This window comes from Coptis chinensis, chromosome 7, assembly GCF_015680905.1.
Source record: "Coptis chinensis isolate HL-2020 chromosome 7, ASM1568090v1, whole genome shotgun sequence".
Taxonomy (NCBI): domain Eukaryota; kingdom Viridiplantae; phylum Streptophyta; class Magnoliopsida; order Ranunculales; family Ranunculaceae; genus Coptis; species Coptis chinensis.
The window spans coordinates 70,239,513-70,265,573 of NC_141462.1; the positions used below are offsets into that span (position 1 = coordinate 70,239,513).

A 26,061-nucleotide genomic window follows, 5' to 3' on the forward strand; every position below is an offset into this window, starting at 1 on the left:
GTATTTGACAAAAATCAGCTTACAACACCAACGGCGAAAGCAATATCCGGTCTTGTACACACCATTGCGTACATCAAGCTGCCCACTACGGATGCATAAGGAATCTTTTCCATCTGACTCTGCTCATGCTCACCCTTTGGACACATCTCTTTGGTCATGCAGAACTAGCCACCAAGCGGACAACTACCTGGCTTCGCTTGATCCATATTGAATCTCTTCAACACCTTCTCAATGTAGCTTTCTTAACAAAGCCACAATTTCCCACTCTTTCTGTCATGAGTGATCTGTATCCCAAGTATCTGCTTTGCTTGACCCAAATCCTTTATCTCAAAGGACTTACTCAAGTCTTTCTTCAGCTTGGATATCTTGTTGATGTTTGAGCCAACTATCAACATATCATCCACATACAACAAGAGCACTATGAAATCCCCATCTGGAAATCTCTAAACAAACACACAATGATCGGAACCAGACTTCTTGTATATTTGTTTCGCCATAAAGGAATCAAACTTTATGTACCACTGTCTCGGTGCTTCCTTCAACCCATACAAGCTCTTTATCAGCTTGCATACTAGGTGCTCCTTGCCTTTGACCTCAAACCCCTCTGGCTAGTCCATGTAGACATCTTCTTCAAGGTCTCTATGAAGAAAAGTTGTCTTAACATCTAGCTGCTCAACCTCTAGGTTCATACTTGCAGTCATACCCAATACCATCCGGATAGAAGTCATCTTCACTACAGGAGAGAAAATCTCATCTAAGTCAATCCATTTCCTTTGACCGAATCTCTTCACAACAAGGCGAGCTTTGTGCCTTGGGTGTGGATTGTTTTCCTCATGCTTGACCTTGTAGATCCACTTATTTTTGAGAATTTTTCATCCTTGCGATTTCTCAACTAACTCATAAGTGTGATTCTTATGCAAATAATCCATCTCGTCATGCATAACCTTCAACCACTTCTCTTTGTCTGTACCTTCAAGTGCCTCTTGATAGTACATAGGTTCTCCACCATCAGATAGTAAAACATACGTATGTGGTGGATACCTGGTTGAAGCTAGTCTCTCTCTATCTAACCTCCTTGACCCATCTGCTGGTGCCTCAAGAGGATGCACTTCTGCTTGCTCAGGTGGTGGTTCATGCACTTCATCTGCATCTTCTATACCAATAGGTTCTATCCCATCATGAGCAATAGGATTCTTATCATGAGCTTCAAACTCATGGTTCTCTGCATTCTCAATGCCTTCTACATGTTCCATAGTAGGAACTTCTGGTTCTGAATCAACAAGATCATTAGCAAAAGCCTATAGCTTCTCACCCTCCTCAAAGTCTGCTATGGTTTGGTCTTCCAAGAACACAACATCTCGACTTTGGATTACTTTCTTGTTAATCGGATCATAGAGTTTGTAGCCAAACTTCTCATCTCCATAACCCAGAAAAATGCACTGCTTGGCTTTGTCATCAATCTTGGATCTCTCATCCTTCGAAATATGCACAAATACCCTGCACCCAAATACCCTCAAGTATCCATAATCAACATCTCTGCCTGACCATACTCTCTTTGGATAGTCACTATTTAGAGGCTTTGACGGTGATAGGTTGATCACATGCACGACTGTACGCATTGCTTCTACCCAGTAGGGTCTAGGTAGCTTAGAGTGAGATAGCATACATCTCATCCTCTCTACAATGGTACAGTTTATTCTCTCTGCTATTCCATTCTGTTGTAGTGTTTTAAGAACGGTTTGCCCATGATGAATCTCATGACTCTAGCAATACTCTTCAAACGGCCCAATGTACTCACCCCCATTATCTGAGCGAATACACTTCAACAACTTCCCTGTCTCTCTTTCCACCATGCTATGGAACTTCTTAAACACACCAAATACTTCATCCTTGGTCTTCAGATTATATGCCCATACCTTTCTTGACGCATCATCAATGAAGGTCACGAAGTATAAAGCTCCCCCATGGGACTTCACTTTTATAGGACCACATAAGTCTGTGTGCACAAGTTCAAGGACATTGTCCTTTTTCTGTGAGAAGGGAATCTTTCGAAAGACACCCTGTGTTGCTTTCCTACCAAATAGTGAGTACATCTATTTAAATGTGTACCTTTGATGTCTGGCAAGGCCTTTTGTTTAGCAAGAACTTCCATCCCTTTTTCGCCCATATGATACAGTCTCTTGTGCCATAGTTCGGAGGAAGCTTCTTCTTCTGCCGCATTCACTTCTGCTTTATACAAACTAGCATGTGTTTTGTAAAGAGAGCAAGTTTTCTTCCCTCTGGCTGCTATAATGGAACCTCTGCTCAGTTTCCATACCCCATTACAAAGTCATCATCATCTAACTTCCCAGCCGAAATTAGGCTTAGCCGTATGTCAGGGACATGTCTTACATCCTTGAGTGTTAAGGTGTAGCCGACATTGGTTTCTACATAAATTGTAGGAACCGTTATTTCAGAATGAATATTTCTACAAACCGTGAAAACCATGTGCAGTGGAATTAATGGTTCTCACGATTTTGGATTGGAAAACATACCTGTAAATCCAGTTATGATAACTCTGAGAATCCAAGCTTTATGAAATCAACAACCTCTTGATCTTCTGTTGTATTCCTTTCAATAGATTGGACGTTGTGTGGGCAACGATCTACCAACCCCCTTCTTTCTCACAAAGCTAGAACCAATTTTGGATCTATCTTTCCTTGCCTCTCTTTTCAATCCAGATGAATAGTGAATTTCGGCCAAGAAGAAAGGTTTCCATTTATAGGCTACAACAAGGACCATGAGGAGAAATTAGGGTTGGGACTCCTGACGGGCTTGGGCTTCCCATGTTCACCCAGAACACATGGTCCAAGTCCGTCAACAAATGGCTTATTCCACTAAAGGTCATTGTTGCACTACCGCCCTAATCCCAAATTACGTGTTACGATTATGGGCTCCATATTATATGCTTGTTGATCTCCCCGTGTTTAAGATATCGAATGCCCGTTGATTAAGTCAAGTTACCGACAACTACATTAATCAACTTCTTATGTCCTTGAGTAGTACCACTCAACCTCATTGTCATGTCGGATCAAATCCACCTGCAGGGTTTACATGACAATCCTTATGAGCTCCTCAAGGGGACATCATCAGCCCGACTTTTTGCGGGACACGGATTACTTCTATAATCAACAGCACACCTTATATACAATGTCATTACCCAATCCATCGAGTTTGTTGATTTACAAATGAATCTCACTCATTGATGATTTAAAGCAATATACAATGCACGTAAGTGCCCGTTATTATATCCAGATTAAGAGGACAAGCATCCATAATAACAGAGGTGTTTGTTCTCTTATATAGTCAGTATAAAGAGAAACAACCTCACTTGGTCCTGTTCAATACACACAAAGTGTACTAGTGTAATCCTATAGTCAAGATAGATTAATACCAGATTATACTACAACCATACTAATGGTTTGTCCAAATCCATTTAGGTTGTGAACGTTTACTTATACTTTATAAGGTATTGATGATATGATCTTCTGTGTGTCCACACCATATCATCTACAACATAAAGTATTAGACACATGCATATAACTAATAACATATATAATATGCATAACATTGGCCCATATGATTTTCATTCAAAATATAAGGAATTAGAGTTATTACAAAAGTAATGATTTTAGTATATAACCCTATCATGAACATCACCAATGCCTATAATCTTGGAGACGCCACTGTTATCCATCCTCACTTCACCATATTCACCATAGTTGTAGGTAGTGAAGAATCCCCTGTGCGGTGTGACGTGATAGGATGCTCCTATATCTATCACCCACTCGTATCGGCACGAGGTACTAAGACAAACACACCACAATCGACCTGATTCCCACTAGGTCGTTGACTAGTGCGGTAGTATCTCTACCTGTGTTTCCATTCCTCTGCACCATGTCTTCATGTACACAATTATTCTTCTCATCCCTCTTCAATGTTCTGCACTCATATCTGAAGTGACCCTTGGTGGCACAATAGTAACATTGTCTCTCTGCCTTAGGAGTTCTAGCTTCACCCCTAGATTTACTTCTGTCATCACCTCTAGAACGAGATGGTTTTCTGTTTCTACCTCTCCCCTGTTTCTCTGTGACAAGGATCTCTGAGTGAGAGGAGCTGCCTTTTGAACTCCTTCTAGTCTCCTCATTCAACAAAGACGCGGTAGCCATATCCATGGTAACGATTCCATCCTTAACTGCTCCGTGTAGAGAGAATGCTAATGTCTCCCAACTTTCGGGTAGAGATCCTAAAAGAAATAAAGCCTCAACTTCGTCTCCCAAATTAATCTTCATTAAATGCATCTGATTGATGGTATTCTGTACTTCGTTAAGATGCTCAGACATTGAAGAACTTTCTTAGTACTTTGTGTTGGCAAACTTCTTAACGACCAACACTTTGTTTCCGCCCGACTTCCTCTCATAGAGGTCTTCGAGTTTCTTCCACAAGCCAAAAGTTGTAGTCTCTTGGGATACATGGTGGAAGACACTGTCGTCAATCCACTGTCGAATATACCCAATTGCTTTTCTATCAAGCTTGCTCCACTCAGCCGCAGCAACCGTTTCCGATCTTTCTCCTCCATTCTCAATGGGTTGTACCAAGTCCTTGCAATAAAGCAAATCTTCCATCTTGGCTTTCCAAATTGTGTAGATTTTCCTATTCAGACTCGTCATGCGGGTGTTCACAGAATTGTCCATCTCTACAAGTTATTTAAACTCAAATCTTCTCTCAGGAGTTTTGTCAAACACCTTCCGACCAAGATTTGGATAACACCCTAGGCTAATCTAACCAAAGCTCTAATACCACTTGTTGGGATTAAACACCGATACCAATCGATTCCCCACTACACAGATAACTTGTATTTGAACAATAACCACTCCAATCAATAATCTAAATATTTCCTACAACCAAACTAACATGCCCAACTCACTAAACAACTATTAACAACAGATAATAATGTAAAGCAGTAAAAGCAAACCACAACACAAAGATATACCGTGGTTCGGCCAATGGTGCCTACTTCCACAAGAGCTAATCCTTTTATAAAGTGGAAAAAAAGATTACAATCACTCCTTGTAATCTCTCACCTTACTAGATCACTCCTCTCTCTTTATAGGGTTGTATCTCTGTAAAGGTTATCTCTCAATCTTGATAGCTTTTAAGATTGGGTTTTCTCTGACTTCTGTGTTGTCTCACGTGTGTTTTCGTGTCTTCTGACTTAGTTAGGTTTTGCCAAAAAACCCCAACTTGTACTGCAAACTCGCGGTCCACAAAAATAGAATTCTCCGAAAGATAGGCATGGGCGCCAGGCGCACCTTGGCCAAGGCCAAGTTGAGCACGGGTCGCGCTAAAGTGCCTTGAGGTCGACCAAGGCATGAGCGCGGGTCGCGCCTTGGGAAAGCCTATTCAGAGGCGGGTCGCTCTCAGGCTTCTGTACGCAAATAGAAATCATTTTCTCCTCATGTGAGGGATAACTCCAATAATATCTTGTGCATTTATCTGAGAGCATTACAGTCAATGTGAGCTAAAAATGCTCGAAGTGAAATGTAAGTTCTTGTGTTTAACTCTGATGGACACTTAAGCTAATCAATTACTAAGTCAAATACTTTTGTTCCACCTAGATCTTTATGGTACCTGTACCACATTAATCTTCTTCTCAGTATAATAATATTAGAACTTGAAAACTGTTAACTTAGGAGATACAGTATTAATCAACATTTATTACACCTGACCGTTACTTAAATAATAAGAATCTAGTTGCTCTCATGGACCAAAATATCGCCGATATATATCGGTATTTTGGTACACCGATATCGATATTTCCGATATATATCCACTGAATATAGAATCTTTTTTTTTCCGATATATATCGGAATTTCCGATATAAAATTTTATATCGCCGATATGATCGATATATTCGATATTTACGATATATATCGTTGACTTTTTGACCATTTTTTAATATAAATCTAATATTTCCAATATATTTCCGATATATCTGATATTTCCGATATTTTAAATAGTTTGGACTGGTTACCAAAAAAAATGAATATATCTGATATATATCGGTTTTTGGATACACCGATATATTCATTGATATGGATATTTTGGGCCTTGGTTGCTCTTACTCTCTAAGTCTGTGACTCCTTCTCCTCTCCTCTCCTTACGCCCTTTCGATAATCAACATCCCACAATACATACTATTAAATCAAGTGCTATAAAACCAGTAATGAGGATCATATATGTTGTGAAGGAAACCCATATTGGCAAATGAACTAATCTAAGATTTCTTGATACTGAAGTCATTCAGGGACTCAAGTTCTAGGACCACATAATAAACAATATGTCCCTTAAATGCCGCCAAATTTTGAAAAGAAACAAAAGAAAAAGAAAAACAAGTCCCACCAACCCACTTTTAATTCTTAACTTTAATGCTCAGTACTCACACACCCACAGCCTTAGATCTTGGAAACTGCAATAAACACCATTATCACTCACCACACTTCCAAACACGCTTTTCTCTTTTTCAGAAATGAAGCCTGTGTCTCAAAAACTCAAACTGTGATTTCTGTTTTAGTCACTTTCATTCACTCTGTTTAGCTCCAGAGGAATGTAACTGCAGGTATGTACATATACCTTCTTCCATTCTTTATTAGTTTCTCTTAGAAGAAATGGGCATGTCAGATTTGTTGGTTTTAGTTTGCATTTTGAGTGTTTTCTTGTTTCAGTGTGTGTTGTCTTCTTTTAGTCCTGTGGACAATCTTTTGTTTAATTGTGGTGGGACTAAAACCTTGAAATTAGACGATGGTCGTAGTTTTGAACCTGATTTAGGCCATCTATCTCCAAATTCTGGCATTGTTGTTTCTGATAATGAAACGGGTGTGTTGGATTTGTATAGAACTGCAAGAATTTTTAAAGAAACGTCGAATTATAGCATTAGTTTGAAGCAGATTGGTCGGCATTGGTTAAGACTTCACTTTTATCCTGTTAAGAATGAGGAGTATAACTTGACGTCTTCTGTATTCTCTGTGGTCGTAAATGGGATTCCTTTGTTTCATGAGTTTTGTTTTGAGAAATTAGTCAATGGACAGTCTAGTGTATTGAAGGAATATGTGATTTCAGTAAGCTATTCGGGTTCGAAGCAATTCATCTTAATGTTATCTCCAGCTAGTAATTCGGTCGCATTTGTTAATGCAATTGAGGTTATATCTGTGCCTCAAGGCCAGTTCCCTTCTGCTGCCATTCCCACTGTTCCATTGGGGACTGATTTTGAGGTTTCTACCAATAAGGCCTTGGAAACGGTTTATAGGATTAACATGGGAGGACCACTTTTGACTCCTAAGAACGATGCATTATGGAGGACTTGGGAACCTGATCAAAAGTTCCTTATTAATCCTGCTGCTGCTCGTAATGTTTCGGTTGGTGACCCTAGTGTGATCAAATACCCACCTGGGGTATCAGTGGAAATTGCCCCAAATCAAGTTTATGCAACAGCACAAGTAATGGGAAATGCAGACGTTGTACAACAGAAGTTCAACATTTCATGGGCATTTGAGGTTGAACACAGCTTCAACTATCTTGTTAGGCTGCATTTCTGTGACATTGTAAGTAAGTCTTTAAACAATTTGGTCTTCAATGTTTACATAAATAACCAAACTGCAATGAGTCCTTTTGATATCTCGAGCAAGACGAATGAGTTAGCAGCTGCTTATTTTGTGGATTTTGTTGCCAGTGTTTCGAGCACTTCAGATAGGCTTCTAGTCCAAGTAGGTCCTCCGGACATGACGAATCTTCCAACAACCAATGCAATCCTCAATGGGTTAGAAATTATGAAATTTAGCAACAGTGTTAGCAGTCTTGATGGGTTTTATCACACAGATGATAATGGTCTCAAGAGGTCTAAGAACAAAAAGACGGTGGTACTCACCATTGTGTGTTCTCTTGTTGTATCTGCACTCTTACTGGGCATTGCTATAGCTCTACAGCTGTATTTCCGGCATCCGAAGAAGCCCAAACACAAACAAGTGTCATGGTTACCACTTCCCACCCATGTTGGCAATTCAGATACCAAGGTATCAATTGGTAGTTATGCATCAACATCGCCCTCTCATGGTTTAGGCCGTACTTTAGCCTTTTCAGAGATACGCGAAGCAACAAAGAACTTTGATGAAAGCCTGGTTCTTGGAGTCGGGGGATTTGGCAAGGTGTATAGAGGGGTGCTAGACAATGGTGTTGTGGTTGCTGTAAAACGTGGGAATCCACAGTCCCAGCAGGGGCTTGTCGAGTTCAGGACAGAGATAGAAATGTTGTCAAAGCTTCGGCACAGACACCTTGTTTCACTTATAGGTTACTGTGAGGAACTCAATGAAATGATCCTGGTATATGAATATATGGCTGGTGGACCCCTGCGAAAACACTTGTATGGTTCAGGCGTCCCACCACTGACATGGGAACAAAGACTTGAGATTTGCATTGGGGCTGCGAAAGGCTTACACTACCTTCACACTGGGGCATCGGAGAGTATCATCCACCGTGATGTCAAGACTACAAACATCCTTCTGGATGAGAACCTCACCGCGAAGGTGGCAGATTTTGGGTTGTCTAAGTTCGGCCCCACCCTGGACCAAACTCATGTCAGTACGGCTGTGAAAGGGAGTTTTGGTTATCTTGACCCAGAGTATTTTCGTAGGCAGCAACTAACTGAGAAATCAGATGTGTATTCCTTTGGAGTTGTGTTGATGGAGGTGCTCTGTGCTCGACCTGCTATCAATCCATCTCTCCCTAGAGAACAGGTTAACATTGCAGAATGGGCCATGCATTGGCAAAAGAGGGGCCACCTGGAGCATATCATTGATCCCCATGTCAGGGGATCTGTGACTCTCGACTCCTTACGCAAGTTTGGTGAGACAGCGGAAAAGTGTTTGGCTGATTATGGTGTAGAGAGGCCAACAATGGGAGATGTTTTGTGGAATTTAGAATATGCTCTTCAACTTCAAGAGGCTTCCACGCAATCCGTTGCAGATGAGAGTAGCACAAATTACATTCCTGATATTCCAGATTGTATTACAAGAATAGAAAATGGCAATTATAATGCCGAGGATATTGTCAGTGACCATGAGTCTGATGCAGTCAGAAGTGAAGTCTTCTCCCAGCTGATGGACCCAGGAGGAAGATAGTTTTGTAGAGGTAAGTGTTGGTTCCAGTATCTTACATTGTTTGGAGATTGTAACATTGATTTTGCATTTGAAAATTAGAAGTTGCTGTATTTTCAAAACTCGATCAAATCACTACCTACATTAGGAATAGGGTTAATTAGAGCCTTCTACCAACAAATTCTACACTGACACAGCAAATCAAGACAATCAACATACTTACTAGGGTTAACTAGTATTACCCCCTACTAGATGAGCCAATTAGGATTGTCCCCAACTAGATGGGGAAATGAGGATCTTTCCCCGAGTACACACAAAAAAAACACGGTCATTCCAAATTGACTTTTTTTTTGTGTACTCAGAAGAAGACCCTAATTTCCCTATCTAGTTGGGGAAATCATGTATTTTTATGTAAATATGGACATGTATCTCTATGCAAATCAATAATTACAATTAGTAAGTCGGTTAAGTAAGTCAAATTAAATTAGTAGGTCGGTTAAGTAGGTTAGTAAGTCTTTGTATCATTAATAATTAATAATTACTGGTTTTTAATTAATAATTAAGCCAAGCAGTCTCTGTCTTCCTAGAGGCACCACCGCCACCACCAATACCGTCAAACAACAATTACCAGTACGAATAAATAAATTAGAAACATAAACATAGTCAGAAAGATGAAGTGGAAACAGAAAGAGAACAAATTGAGAAGTGACCACCGCCATTAGTTTGCACCAGCTGACAAGACGGCAACCGACGCTGACGCCGACGCCGCCACCGTCTAACTCTATTGCTCTTTCTCCCTCTCAATAAACTCTAATCTTCTCACTAGAAAAGAAATATGTTCAAACAAAAAACACCCATAAATTAAAACATGTTCGATTACGAGTTACATACATCAAAATTTTAATTGAAGTTTTTTCGAATTGGTTTTGAAGCTCTCAGGTTGCAAAAATTTCATTATCGTATGTCATAATACATTCTAGATAATTGATTGCACAAATCAGAAAATGAAAATGGTTGTAGTGTTGTGCGTAGATAGAGGAGAAAAGATGAGTAAACGGGAGAGAAAAGAGGTGGTGGCCATAGGAATATTATGTCTCCCTCCATGTTTGATTCAAACAAAACTTACTGTTATCCACATTCGACTCTAAGTCCAGTTTACGGAATTTTAACTGGTATGGTTATATGAACTCCACTTACTCCACCACTAAATACAATTAATTAGAAATTGACTCTTGGTGGAGATGCTCTCTACACGATCGAGATCATGCTCATAAAAAATCAGTTCATTCGAAGATGAACAACCTTGTCAAAAATCGTTTAGAATGTTACAAAATTATACAACGGCCCAATTGTTTTTTTAAACTTCATAACAACTTTTGACAAAATTAAATATATTCAATTGAGCTGATTTTTTGTGAGGGTGTTCCATCATGTGATCTATATCTCCACAAAAAATTAGCCATCAATTCATTTTGTAAGTCCATTTTTAGGAGTGGAGTAATTTTGGAGTCATTATAAAGTAGAGTTCATATATATATATATATACACCTCGGCACAACACAGAAAAAGGGGAAGTAGCCTCCTACTTTCACTCCTCTTCGTTACTTTCTCTCTCCCTAATATTTTCTCTCTCCAACTTCTCTCCTCTCTCATGTTTTTAACTCTGCTAGTTCTCTTTTCTTCTCTTTTTTCTCTCTGTTCTCTCCCTTCTTTCTATTCCTAGTTAAAAAACTTAACCATTGATATAATCTCTTTCTCATGGCTCTCCCCACCCCACTCTCAACAATAACCGAATTGAACATGAATAATTACTATTGGCAATTGAAGCTATAACAAATCTAAAGATGTCGTTTCCTTAACTTGGAATTATTGACAAAGACTAGGAAAAAATTGAATCGGATTTAACTATATTCGGAGTTAATTATGCGAATATAGACTCGAGAAGTTGTTGGCGGCAAAAAGATTTAAGTTGTTGGTGGCAAAAAGATTTAACTATATGGTTGTTATGATGTTTAGGTGCTATATTATGATGTTTATGTGTTGTTGAATGGGCGTTTGTGCTCCATAACATACCATTCACTAATTTAAGCACATGCAACAATGAAGAAATTCACATACTAGTGCTTTAAATAACCTTATATCCTTTTGTATCTCTTAACACTATTGAGCGACAATACAATACATTCATAGAACAGTACCTTATGTATTTCTGAACACTATGGAGGCACCTTGCAATATATTTATTGGGTTGCAGTATACGTTTTTTTTAAGAGAGACAGTAACAGAACTATGAGAGAGAGAATATTAGGGAGAGAGAGTCAGGAAGAAGAAAAAGAAGAGAGAGAAAGAGGTTTCTCGTTTATTTTTATTTCCCTCTTTTAGTGGCGTGGGTTTCTCTAGTATTCTACGTTGGTGGTTTTTTTCTTTGTCACGTGTGACTATTTTTTTTTGTCAAGTCCGTTAACGTACGTCTGCTTAAGAGTCAACCTATATATATAGTAATTCTCTAAAAAGTAGCTACTTAAGTTAACTTAAAATAAGTACGTACGTAAAACTTCACCTACAAAATGAATTCAAACATAATTTTTTGTGGTTATGAAGCACTCACCATAATGATTACCTTCCCAAAATTTCAGCTCATTTGGAAATCTCTAACATAAATAAAAATTGTTATCATCTTTAAAAAAAAATCTAACGGTCCAGAAATGTTAAATTTTTGTAATTGTTTTTTGCCAATGTTAAAGATTTTCAAATAAGCTGAAATTTTATAGAGATGATCTTAATATTGAGTATATCATATCCACAAAAAAATATATATATATATTTAAATTTATTTTGTAGGTGAAGTTTTACTTACGTACTTATTTTAAAGTTAACTTAAGTAGCTACTTTTAAGAAAATGGTTGTATCCGGCCTGTATATATATATATCGAGCAGGTTCTGTTTACCATACTTTTTATACCATAGTTTATACTATATCCCCTTACAAGATGTATTAAGTACTAATAATTTGTGGATATAATCTACTAACCATAGATAACATCTCCACAAATCTCATTTGGAAATCTCAAACTTAGTTAAAAGTTGTTGTAAACTTTGAATTTTTTTTAACGGTTCACATTTTTTGATTTTGTAATCATCTTTTGACATAGTTAAACGTTATCAAATGAGGTAAAATTATATATAGAGGTGATTTTCATAGTTAGTTAAACACATCCACAAAATACTAGGTTATAATTCATGTTGTAGGTAAAGTTGTGGGGCATGGTATAAAAAGTGTGGTAAACGGAACATGCTCATATATATATATATATATATATATATATGAGCTACACCTTATAGTGACTCCAAAGTTACTCCACTCCTAAAAATGAACTTATGAACTTACAAAATGAATTGAAGACTAATTTCTTGTGGATGTATACATCTCATGATGGAGAACACCCCCACCAAAAATCAGCTCAATTGAATATGTCTAATCTTGTCAAAAATTGTATCGAAATTAAAAAAATTTGGACCGTTGGATAATTTCATAACTTTCTAAATGATTTTTTATGTGGCTGTTCATCTTCAAATGAGCTGATTTTTTGTGAGAATGATCTCTATTGTGTGGAGAACATCTCCACACAAAATCAGCTTCTAATTCATTGAGTTAAGTGGTGGAGTTCATTTGGAGTTCGTTTTAGTGGAGTTTATATAACCTATATATATATATATATATATAGGCCGGATCTTAGAAGTACATATTTATTTTAAGTTAAAATAAGTACATAAGTAAAACCTCACCTAGAAAATGAATTCAAACCTAATTTTTTGTGGATATCATCTACTCACCATCAACATCATCTCTACAAAATTTCGACTCATTTGGAAATCTCTAACTTATGCAAAAGATTATTACTCTATTTTCTGGACCGTTAAATTTCTTTATAAATATGACAACTATTTTTAGCTAGGTTAGAGGTTTCCAAATGAACTCAAATTTTGTGGAGTTGATCTTTATGGTATGTAGGTAATACCCACAAAACATTAGAGTTGAATTCATTTTCTAGGTGATATTTTACTTACGTACTTATTTTAACTTTAAAATAAGTATGTACTTCTAAGATCGGGCCTATATATATATGACTTTCTCTTAAACGAACATGTTATAAAGTGTATTGAGAACCTTATATAGTGTCGTACTGTCGTATATAAGCTGCCCACGAACAAGTTAATAAACGTAAATTAAAAAGTTGTTCAAGACACTATATAAGCTGTTAAAGACACTATATAAGCTACCCCACGAACATGTATATATAAGTAAGGTTGTTATAGATGTCTTCAATAATAGAAGTTTGGTTACATTCTCAAATACTTTTTTCCTATTACATCCTCATAGACATTTTTTTTCATCATATCCTTTGATTTTTTTATTTTTATTTTTATTTTTCCCTATATAAATTACCAATATATTGATATATCAAAGAAACAACCATACATACAAAATGGGGGAGGAGAAAAAAAGAACAAAGAAAAAAGAAAAAAGAAAAAATGGTGACAAGACAAGACTGCCTCGCACGATCCTATGGGAGGTACACAAGACTATGCACCTCTAAATCTAAAGTAGACTCTATGGGGGTCATCTACTTTATAAAGAAGTGGTCGGAGGCCTACCAACAAAGAACTTGAGCAACACCATGTTTGGCCATCATGTCTGCGGCAAAGTTCATCACCTCCTTCCATATTGATGAAATCACTTCATGGTTAAGGTGACTCATGAACCTGTGTCCATATGCTCCTCATGCTCCACGGAATGTCTATGTTACCAAAGGTTTGCACCGCTGCGGTTGAATCAACCTCGATACAGATATTGAGCCATCCTTGTTCAACTGCCTTCTCAACACCAAGTACAATAGCCCAACATTCTACTAGGTAGCTATTTGTATTTGGTAGTCTGCTACTTAATGTGCCCAAAACTTGTCTGAAGTTGTTTCTGAACACAACCCTTGCGCCAATGGGACTTGGGTTCCTGAGAGCGACTCCGTCAGAGTTCATCTTAACAAAATTATGTATTGGTAGTGTTTTGACCCCTACTTATGGGGCGAACGTCCATTAGTAGTGGTCTCCATTTTATTCGTTTAATCGACAGGGCTAAAGCCCAATTTGCAATATCATAGATCAATGTACAAGCCCATTAACTCATGTGTCTAAGACTGAACCTTAGCCACATGGCTTGCCATTAACGTACATTAATTTATGTCCAGATTCGTTTCTTATCAAAGAGATAATTATCAATTGAGAGTTATATTCAATTACAATTAGTTAAGCAACAAGGAGTCTCTACTCTACCTATATAAATATCAAACTATTTTTCATACAGAACTACGTTCTTGAGACTTGATCCCATCGATAATTTGGGTGCGTAGGCAACCGAAAGGTAAAGTCTCATTATTCTCTCGATCACCACCGTTTTTCATTATTATTCTACGTTCTTCATCTCTTTCGTCACCACTTAGTATTTTGATCATATTTGGTCGAAACATAATTGGCGCCATCTTACGGTTCTTATTCAAAACCTTCGATCACGTTCTGTAAAAGTTATGACGCATACTCGATGAGCTCAAGGTCCCGATGCAATTACTGACGATCATCACGAACATGATGTTCAAGGTCAACTTGGCGATAACGGACTAATCCCTTCTACTCATTTTCCACCACAGGTTGCACGTGACCCTAATGCCGTTCCACCAATGCGCCAAATTATTCAGTGCGAGGTTATTGCCTCTAATGATTCTCCATCCTCTGATGCGGATAATGTAAGTCATATATCTCACGAAGCACTTCTTAAAAAGTTCAAGAGTGTCCGTAAACATTACAAATACTACAGGCGTCGTCTGAAACGACCCATTCCACTCGCAGATGATGTTTTATTTGTCACACCACAACATAACACACGCCAACGACATAATAGTGTATGAGATCATTTAAATGGTGAGGATGAGATTCACGATATTCGCAACAGCCATCAACGGGTTCCAAGAAATAGGCGTATAATTCCCCGACCTCCGCTAAGAAACAACCAACCCCCCGATCATGTTCTTGGTAGGCAAGATAATGCTACTAACCGTCTGACTGCACTCCAAGGTCCTACAGATTATCGGCCAGTCCCGAGGAATTTGGGTGACGAACAGAATAATGGTCGCACTCATAATCGAAACCATCAATTTCGAGAAATACCTCAGCGACACGATTCTTATCATTCGAAGGATATCATACTGAAGTCACACCATACCGTCCATAATCATCTCGACACAGTCAAGATAAATCTTCATCGTTTTCTTCTCGTTCCGTTCATTACCATAGGCGTCATCGCAACTATGATTACGATCCAACAGATGTGGATCTGATGACTCTTCAACGTGTCAAAGAAATGATTAAAAAAGCTCTTCTGGACAGCGATCCTTTTGAATCGACACTAGAGAATCTAGTAGTTGAAGATGGTATTTTGAACAAATTTTCTCTCGCGGTTTAATGGACTGCTCATAGCAAAGATTTCAAACAACCAGAGTTTGATCAATATGATGATGTCGAGGGCTGCCCTATGCTTCATGTTATTAATTTCATGAACAAACTGGTTTTATCGGGAGGTGATGATGCTTTGAAATACAAACTTTTCCCTTCTACATTAAAAAGATAAGCGTTGGTATGGTTTAGAGAATTACCCCTGTGATCTATTAGTCGGTTCAAGGACTTAACCGAAAAGTTTTTGAAACATTTTCATTATAATCTAAAACGTCTAATTGGTGTCCGAGTTCTTTTCAACATCAATCAACAACGTGATGAAACTCTCTATAGTTTTGTCACTCATTTCCGCCAAGCTGCAGCTGAGATTTCCGAGTAGTTCGATCTAATGGTGGTCTATGCTTTTAAAGAACCTATTTTGTTTGATAAAGACGGGTTGTACAACTCTCTTGTTTGGGACATTCCATCTTCCCGACATGCGTTATACCAGAGAGTTCAACAATTTCTCAATGTTGAGGATAATACGACTGCTCGAGCTTCTCGTGACAACGATAATAAAGGAAAGGATTTCAACGATCAACGAAACAAACGGAAGAATCCAACTTTTGATCAACAGCAACCAGGTCAAAAGCCTCCATATAAGAAAGAAGACTCCATGAGCAGGACTGGAAAGCCTTTTACTGATTTTGAATTAACTCCGCTTAATACTAAATATACGGTAGTTTAAAACAAAATCAAGGATAAAAGTCTGCTCACTCCGCCGTTTCCCTTGCGCGACGACACTAAACCAACTCGTGATAAATCGTTATGGTGCAAATTTCATAATGATTATGGTCATGAGACTGAGAATTGTCGGTCTTTGAGGGGCAGAATTGAAAAACTTGTGCAAAATAGGAAACTTGATCAATATGTGTAGAAAAAAGTGACAACTCAAGCTTTAACTGTAACATAACACAATGTCATTAAGGTTGGACATGTTGTCATTGATTCATTGTCCAATACTCAGCGGAAAAATGCTCATTCTTCTAAAATCAAGTATCTTTCTAATTTTTACGAAGTCAACGGGATCAATTTCGTGGAAGGTTTTCGCACGGAGACTATTGAAGATGAACCGTTGTGTTTCATTGACCAAGACCTAATGGGAGTGCATGTTTCTCATGATGATGCTGTCGTGATAACTGCATATATCAACTGTATGCACGTACAACGTATAATGATTCACACTGATAGTTTAGCTAGCATCATGTTTTCTGGGTGTTATCGTAGTATTCTTTTTATTGATAACTTGGTCACCCCTGAAAATGCACCTATCATTAGTTTTGATGGTACCGCTACTCATTACATTGAAAAGGTTTCTCTCCCAGTCACTCTTATGAAGAAGGAAGTCAATATCGATTTCCTATTGATGGATTGTAAATCCCCTTACAATGTTATCCTTGGTCGCGATTTGATTCATTATATGGAAGTTGTTGTCTCAACATATCATCAAGCAATCAAGTTCCCATTCTATGGTAAATTCTGTAAGGTGCACAACGATCAACTTGCATCTCTAATTTGCCACGACAATGTTCTCGATGATTATAAGAAGTCCGAAGTTGTTGGATGAACTATTCTTAGTTCCAACGCCGTCAAATAGCAATTACAGCATCCGGGACCTTCAGTTTACACTGCCAATAGAAATATTGATCCACTTTTAGAAGTTCAAATTGGCCAACTCCCTGAAGATACTACTTTTATTTCGGCCGAACTTCCAGAAGCGGAGAGACAAAAGCTTATTTTGTTACTAAGGAAGAATAGTCATGTTTTTGCTTGGCGAATAGAGCAAATGCCCAGTATAGATCCTTCTGTGGCTTGTTTATAAACTTGATATTGATCCCAATGATAAGCTGGTTAGATAAAAACCCCAAAGGATGGCCCCCGATAGAAAGATGAAGGTGAAAGAAGAAATCGACCGTCTCTTGTCTATTAATTTTATAAGGTCTGTGACTTATCCAACATGGTTGTTGAATGTAGTCGCAGTGCCTAAAAAGAACGACAAATTACGTGTTTGTATCGATTTCACAAATCTCAATAAAGTATGTCCGATTCATCCGTATCCGTTACTTCGTATATCTGAAATGGTCGATGCCACATCTAGTTTTCAGCGTTTGTCTTTTTTGGATGCTTATTCTGGTTATCTTTAGATTCCGTTATTCATTGAGGACCAAGAGTTCACTACATTCATTACAGACCAAGGAATTTACTGTTATCAGGTAATGCCTTTCGGTCTGAAAAACGCTGGAGCCACATATCAAAAGCTAGTCAACACCATTTTTTCTGATCTACTTGGAAAGACAGTCGAAGCATACATCGACGACATGGTTGTAAAGTTTATAGAAGCACCTGATCATCTTACTGATTTTCAAGCTATTTTTGACAGATTATCCAATGTCAACATGCGTTTGAATCCGGCTAAGTGTTCTTTCAGTTTGCCGTTTGGTAAATTCTTAGGATACATGATGACTAGATGCGAAATTGAAGCAAATCCGGATCAGATTCGGTCTATCCTTGAAATGCCTTGTCCAACGTCAAAGAAACAGATTCAACGACTTATAGGACGCTTAGCTGCCCTAAATCACTTTATCTCTCGGTATTCTGATCGATGTCGTCCTTTTTTCCAAACATTGAAAGACGCATCAATTTGGACGGAAGACTGTGAACTTGCATTTCGTCATTTGAAAGCGTACTTAGTCTAACCTCCAGTTCTCGCCAGTCCAGCAACGGGGCAGCCTATCGGTCTATATTTCGTCATTGGATTGTTTACACTGATGGTTCGCATAATAAGTTTGGCTCTGGTATTGGGTGTGTAATCTTACAGCCGAATGGAGAAAAAATTGAGAAGTCGGTGCGTTTGGGTTTTGACGCTTCAAATAATGAGGCCAAGTACGAAGCTGTCATTTGCGGCTTGCGCACTGCTCTTCACCTGGGGGCAACTAAGTTACGATTATTCACAGATTCTAAGTTAGTCGCTAGCCAATTTAAGGGATCGTATGCGGCTCGTGACGAGAGAATGACAGCTTATTTGGACTTAATCCATCGGATTGCTCGAAATTTTGAATCTATCAGTATTGTGCAGCATCTGTGTCATGATGTGCGACATGCTGATTCTCTCACATATTTATCCACAGCAGTTAAGTCAGATGAGCCTCGCCAGATTATCATTGAATTTCGAAAGGAGCCGAGTATCGATCTACCCATCGAGGACTTGCGAGATATGTACATCACTCAGAGTTGTTTTTTCATCTAGACATTTTCTGACGAATCACGTCATGCCAATTTGATATCTCCTATGCTGACTCGGAAGCGCAAGCATGATCTTGATAATCAAGTTGTCATTGCAGAGAAAACACTTGATCCACAACTTATGCTATCAGATGACCCTAATGATCTTGTCAATGATATTGTCCCGGTCCATACCGACGATGATCATGAAGCTGACAATGCTCCAAAAGTTCTTGATATAGAGCTAACTTTTCCGCTTACGCCTTGTGACAAGGATGATTGGCGTCTTCCTTATATCACATATTTACATGATCACATCTTGCCTCCCGATCATAAAGTTGGTGATCATGTCAAACATAATGCTTGGAAATATTGTCTCATCTCGACTTCGGACGGTCTTTTGCAACTTTATCGCAAAGGCACAAGTCTTAACCCTATGCTTCATTATCTCAGCAGAGCGGAAGGTTTACTAGTCCTTGCGGAAATTCATTCAGGCCTATGTGGGAACCACTCCCAGGGGTGAAATCTTGCTCATAGAGTAATGACACAGGGGTACTGATGGCCATACATGCAAAAAGATGTTAAGTGTTTGTCTGAGAATTGTGTTCCTTATCAGAAATATACTAATATAGGAACACTTCCAGCGACGGAACTTCATCCAATCTTGAGCTCTTGGCCATTTGTGAAGTGGGGTCTTGACATTGTCGGTCCTCTTCCGAAAGCTCCTGGCAGTGTTCGTTTCTTACTTGTTGCAACTGATTATTTTACCAAGTGGCCTGAAGTTGTGCCCTTAGCTCAGATCCATGCTTCAGATGTTAAAAAGTTCTTATGGCGTTACATTGTTTGTCATTTTGGTATTCCAACATCATTGACTTCCGACAATGGCAAACAATTTGATGCTGACGAAATTCGATAATTTTGTTCTGACTTGAAGATTGTCACAATTTCTTGGCACCGTAGCATCCACAAGCTAATGGACAAGCTGAAGCTACTAACAAATCCATTCTTGCAATGCTCAAGTGGCGACTTCAACAGGCCAAAGGAATTTGGGTTAAGGAACTTCCTGTAGTTATGTAGGCATATCAAACCACGCCTAAGCATTCAACGGGATTTTCTCCGTTTAATCTTGCTTACGGTACGGAGGCGGTCTTGCCTACAGAGTTGATGACTCCAACCATAAGAACTTCTGCCATAGAATTGGAGTCGAATGATCAAGCACTTGCTCAAGCCAAAGCCTTGATAGATAAGACGAGAGATGTTGGTCTGCAATAGTTAATTCGTTATCAGGCTGATATGAAACGAAAATATGATAAGAAAGTTTGTCTGAAAGTGTTTGATAAAGATGACTGGGTACTCTGTCGAAAGACGAGATTGGTAGATTCCGGTAAATTTGAAGAAAACTGGAAAGGTCCATACATCATTGCTCACCCCGCCACCAAAGGATCTTATTTTATCCGAGATTTAGATGGAACTGTTCTCGATAAGCCGTGGAATGCGTTTCATCTGCGCAAGTTCTATAAATATATTTTAGTTGTTGTTTTCCCGTTATCCTACAAAAAAAAATATTTATATTGTTTCTAGTTCAGTCGTTTATTTTCCGTTATTATCTTTGCACTTTTCAAGACTCAGTCATCAATAAAGATGTGGTTCTTTCACTTCAGTTCCAATGGTATTATTATGGTTCTAGCGAACCTTATTATCGCTACATACGTGTAGCTTCGTCAATCTAAGTTTGAACACTTTTATGTTCGCTTAGTCTGTTACTATCGCTACGACAAAATCTGATGAAGTTACCACGTTTAACTTCGTCAATCTAAGTTTGAACATTTTTATGCTTGCTTAGTTTGTTACTATCGCTACGACAAATTTGACGAAGTTACCACGTTTAGTTTCATCAGTCTAAGTTTGAACGCTTTTACGCTCGCTTAGTTTGTTACTATAGCTACAATAAAATCTAACAAAGTTACCATGTAAAGCTTCGTCAGTCTAAGTTTGAACATTTTTACGCTCGCTTAGTTCGTTACTATTGCTACGATAAAATCTGACGAAGTTACCACGTGTAGCTTCATCATTCTAAGTTTGAACGATGTTACGCTCGCTTAGTCCGTTACTATCGCTACGACAAAACCTGACGAAGTTACCACGTTTAGCTTCGTCAATCTAAGTTTGAATGCTTTTACGCTCGCTTAGTTCGTTACTATCGTTATGACAAATCTAACGAAGTTACCACGTTTAGCTTCGTCAGTCTAAGTTTGAACGATTTTGTAGGAACCATTATTCAGAATGCAAATATTTCTACAAACCGCGAGAACCCACGCGCAGCGAAATCAATGGGGTTCTCACGATTTTGAATAGAGAACATACCTTTGAGAATCGGTTTAGATAACTCTGAGAATCCAAGCTTTATGATATCCGAAATCAACATCTTGATCTTCTGTTGTATTCCTTTAGAATAGATTGGACGTTGTGTGGACAACGATCTACCAACCCCCTTCTTTCTCTCAAGATCATAAACGAATTCAGATTAACTTTTCTTGCCTCTTTTTCAGAACAATGAATAGTAAATTTAAGCCAAAGAGAGAGTATTCTATTTATAGGCTACAACAGGGACCATGAGGAGAAATTAGGATTGGGCCTCCTGACGGGCATGGGCTTCCCAAGTTCGCCCAGAACACACGGCCCAAGTCCGTCAACAAATGGCTTACTCCACTAAAGGCCATTGTTGCACTACCGCCCAAATCCTAAATTACGTGTCAGCGTTTATGGGCTCCATATTATATACTTGTGGATCTCCCCGTGTTTAAGATATCGAATGTCTGTTGATTAAGTCAAGTTACTGACAACTACATTAATCAACTTCTTATGTCCTTGAGTAGTACCACTGATAAACACGCATTTATACACGTTTTGGTTTTCAGTTACTTATTTTCTTAAGTCCGAGGTTCACAGTCCAAAGTCCGAAGTCCAAAGACCCAAGTCCAAAGTCTAAAGTCCAACGTCCGTATAGTCGTACGTTTTAGTCAAGTTACCTTACTCACGTGGGTTTGGTAGGATAGGTCGAGTAAGGGATCGTCCAAACCTTAGGGCTCGGATAGGTTCACAACTGGAATTACAACTTTTGGTGGGTAGGATTTTTAGGTTTCTTTTTAGTTGGTTTTAATTAAATTAACGGTAATGCAAATAATGTAAATTACTACGGCGATTATATGTAGGTAAACAAAAATAGAGAAACAGGGAGAGAGTTAGTCATACTCATGCGAGAATCATTTTTCAACAGTTTATATTACCACATCACTACATCTCTAATTCATCTTGTTTTTGGAGACGACGTCGAGTATTGATCCCTAGTGCATGCCCACATCTCTAGGTCGCATTTCACTAGCATAAGGAGTTTCAATAATATCTCATCTCTGGTATATTATTTCAGCTCCTAGCTCGATTTCATATTAGTTGACCTAATTGAGAGTGTTTGACACTGCAGAAGAGTCGGAAGGCGAGACTCGTTTCGAGCATCGGTGATCCAACTTTGTACAGTCTCAGTCATTTTGGGACCGGATGTCAAATCTAAGCCTAATTCCTAAGTAGTGACTCTAGAAATCCATCGAATAAAGAGTGCCATTGGCATACAACAGATACTCCCATCCTCTAGATTGAATTTTAGTATAAAAAAATGGGGCAAACATCCCACTTTGAAAGAGGGATCCAAAATTCCGTTCTGCTAAAATTTGCCTATTTCCGGCCATTTGGTGATCGGAGGAAGAGGACGGGTATTGTTTTGAGATGAAGGGAAGAATTTGAAGTTGGTGGCAGAACAGAAATTTAAACGGAGTTGTAGTGGTCGCGTGCGAGACTAAATTTTAACTTGGGACTGTCTCGTGCTAGACTCAAATGGGAGGGAACGAGATCCGGTTTTTATGGGAGAAGAAATGATGGAATGGTGATGCGTGATGAGGTGTCTCGGTTATAAATGGGCCAGGAATCACGAGATTTGGTTGGGCCCAATTTTTTTCCCAAGCTCAAATCAAACCTAAAAAATGTAAACACGCACACATGACTCGTTTGGACTCCAAATTGGATAAATGAGCTACCGAAATGATCGACATGAAAAATTTCATCCAATTAGATGTGGCATGCTCAAAGGCCAAAGGAATTTTTGAAAGAAAGAGGGATGTTTTATTTATAAACAATGGTTTTTTTTTAAATGGTTTAATTTATATACAAAGGAGATTAATGTGAACAACCCTGGATGGCTGACACGTGCTCCTTTTTGTGTATGTTGGATGGTATATGGAATGTAGATAGATGATGGTCGTTGAACAAAATATAAGCATATCAAAACCTAATTATCCCTCAATGAGTAAAGGATGAGTAGGGTATCGTTCCACTTTTAAGTGTATGTTTATATGAAGGACAGGACTGGAAAGGGGGTTTGAGGGATTAAAAACTATGATTATAGATATTGTAGATTCTAATGCTAAACTAAACTAAACTAACTAAACTATTGAGAATTTATAAGAGAGGGAATTCAAGATATTATAATCCACCAATACTTTTGATCTGTGACCTTTTGCTTCATTGTTGTTCTCATAAGTAGACTACAATTAGGCAATCGAGTGAGTGTCGATGCCCTCTTGGACGAAACATCATTAATGAATAACTCTACTTAAGGTTGTTCCTATGTTTATGCTATTAATATCTTCTTTCCTTTTATGTGAACTTGGGCAGCTATTCAATGAATCACCTTCTAAGGCAAACACAAGGAATACTTCCCTTACTCTAAAACATTACACAACTAGAAGAAAAGTAGAGAATAATAGTATAATATTCAATTATAATAAATAAAACCCTATTCTAGCATTATATTCAATTGTTATAAATAAAAGCATGTCACTAGTAAATATTCAATTGCAATAAATAAAACCCTAAACTAGCATGATATTCGATTGCAATAAATAAAAACCTTAATCTATACTTCCATCCCCTGGTCTGGGCAATGAAACTAATAACTAAAAACATAAAGAACTAACCTGATTGGAGAATATCATGAACCAAAAGAATCAATGAACCCTAAGCACCAGCTTCATCTTCTCCCTTGAAGGAGAAGATTAGCATTCCATAAAGAAAGAAGAACACGAAGAACGAGAAGAAGAAGAGTCGAAGAACATAAGACTAAAAAGACTAATTTATTAAGACTCGACTAGTTAAAACCGAATCTTTTATTATTAATCTCTCTCTGCCACAACATCTGGAGACAAGAATATAAGTGAATTGGCAAATTACATGAGGCATTTAGGTCCTCTATTTATAGAGGTTACAATGAGTTCTAGAAGCATTCCAAACCGCCATTTGTTTCCTAGTACAAATCAACTTCTTTCATAGTCCAACTTCGTCTCCAAATCTGTGAAGGAATTGGCTACAGTGTCTATTCTTGCATCTGGATGCATGAACCTCGCGTCTGGATGCACGATCCTCCTGTCTCAGACACAAGACTCTATTTTTCCTCTTTTGCTCCATCCTTCTTTCCTCTTTTGTGGGCTTTGGTCCAAGCAACGAATCCTTTGGCCTTAGGATTCCAAATAGGCTTTGAAATAGGTCCAACTCGTATCTTTAATAGCTTCAGTTCCTTGGCCTTCTCCATGATTGTCCACGGGCTTCCCATGTGATCCTTAATGCTCTGAATTGCTCCGTTTTACCCCTTTTTCTATAATATTCTACAAAACTCTCTTTTTCACCTGTAGAATCATAAAACATAACTTACAGACACTATTAGTCCACTAAAATGGCTAAACAAGAGGTATAATCGAGGGTTAAATTGCACTTTTTGAGCACTTATCAATGGCCAGAAGACTCTCCATCTAAACTCTCAAGCAACTGTCATGGCGGCTCTAGAGCGAACCCAATCCAGCTTGACTCTGGCTTCACCCTTATGTATTATGGGTCTAGGGGCAGGATGGTACCATCCTTGACCGTGTTCACTACGGTCAAATAATATTACCCTTATTACATAACTGTGTACATGAGAAGACATGGTAAAGAGAAACAGAAGCATAATCCGAGATACTGTCGCAATAGCAGACGATGATCTAGTAGGGATTGTGTTAGATTGTGGTGAGTGTTGTGTTAGTAACTTATGCCAGGATACAGAGTTGGTGGTAGACACCGGAGCGCCCTACCATGTCACACCGCACAGGAGTTTCTTCAATACTTACAAATGTGGTGAATTTGGTGAAGTAAAGATGGGTAACAGTGGAGTCTTTAATATTGTAGGCATTAGTGATGTTCATGTAGAAACCAATGTCGGCTACACCTTGACACTCAAAGATGTAAGACATGTCCCTAACATTCAGCTAAGCCTAATTTCCGCTAGGAAGTTGATGATGATAGCTTTCAAAACTCGTTTGGTAACGGGGTATGGAAACTGAGCAGAGGTTCTATTGTAGTATGTAGCCAAAGGAAAGAAAACTTGTTCGCTTTATGATCAACTCCCAAATATGCATTTTATGACCCTTATATTGCTACATTATAGCCTGTCTTATGCTTAACAAAAAGACAACTCATAGATTTTATTGCCTTTTTCAGGTTAAGGAGTATTTCAGATCACTTATCATAAAAGATGCATCTTCGCACCAAAAGGAGTTTTAATCACGCTTATTATGAATACCAGAAGCTGCTATGGAAAAATGCTGAAAAAGTCAAAGGTTAAAGTGAAAGGTCAAAGGTCAAAGCCCTCAACTTAGAAGACCAGAGATGGAGGCCCTTATCTCAAAATATGACATTCTCCCAAAACCTACTTTGGTCAAGAAGAAACCAAAAAGAAAAAGCAAAAGTGAAATGTGAGGTGTCTAGTTTGTAATGGAGAAGGGAAAATCTGTAGAAGGCAAAAGTAGGGGTATATAACCCAAAAGTAAGGGAGAGAGAAACCATCCATTGTCTTAGGATCCAAACCATTTGGTTTGTTTAATTTCTTGTCTAGTTTTTCAATTCAAGTTTTTACTTTATTGTTGTTTTATTTCTTTTCAATCAAAACTTGTTATTTTACTTGTTCTTATTTCAATCTTCAATCTTATATTGTTGTTCTTATTTCAAGTTTTAATCAATCTTCCTTTCA

The 26,061-nt window shown here is 38.3% G+C and overlaps 1 pseudogene across 1 annotated transcript; it reads left to right on the forward strand.

Annotated features, from left to right (window-relative positions):
• Positions 1-6,540: 6,540 nt before the first annotated feature.
• LOC147488629 (receptor-like protein kinase THESEUS 1 pseudogene) lies at positions 6,541-9,310 on the forward strand (annotated as a pseudogene). The gene has a single exon (XR_015202289.1). The product of XR_015202289.1 is annotated as a receptor-like protein kinase THESEUS 1 pseudogene (transcript).
• Positions 9,311-26,061: the final 16,751 nt, after the last annotated feature.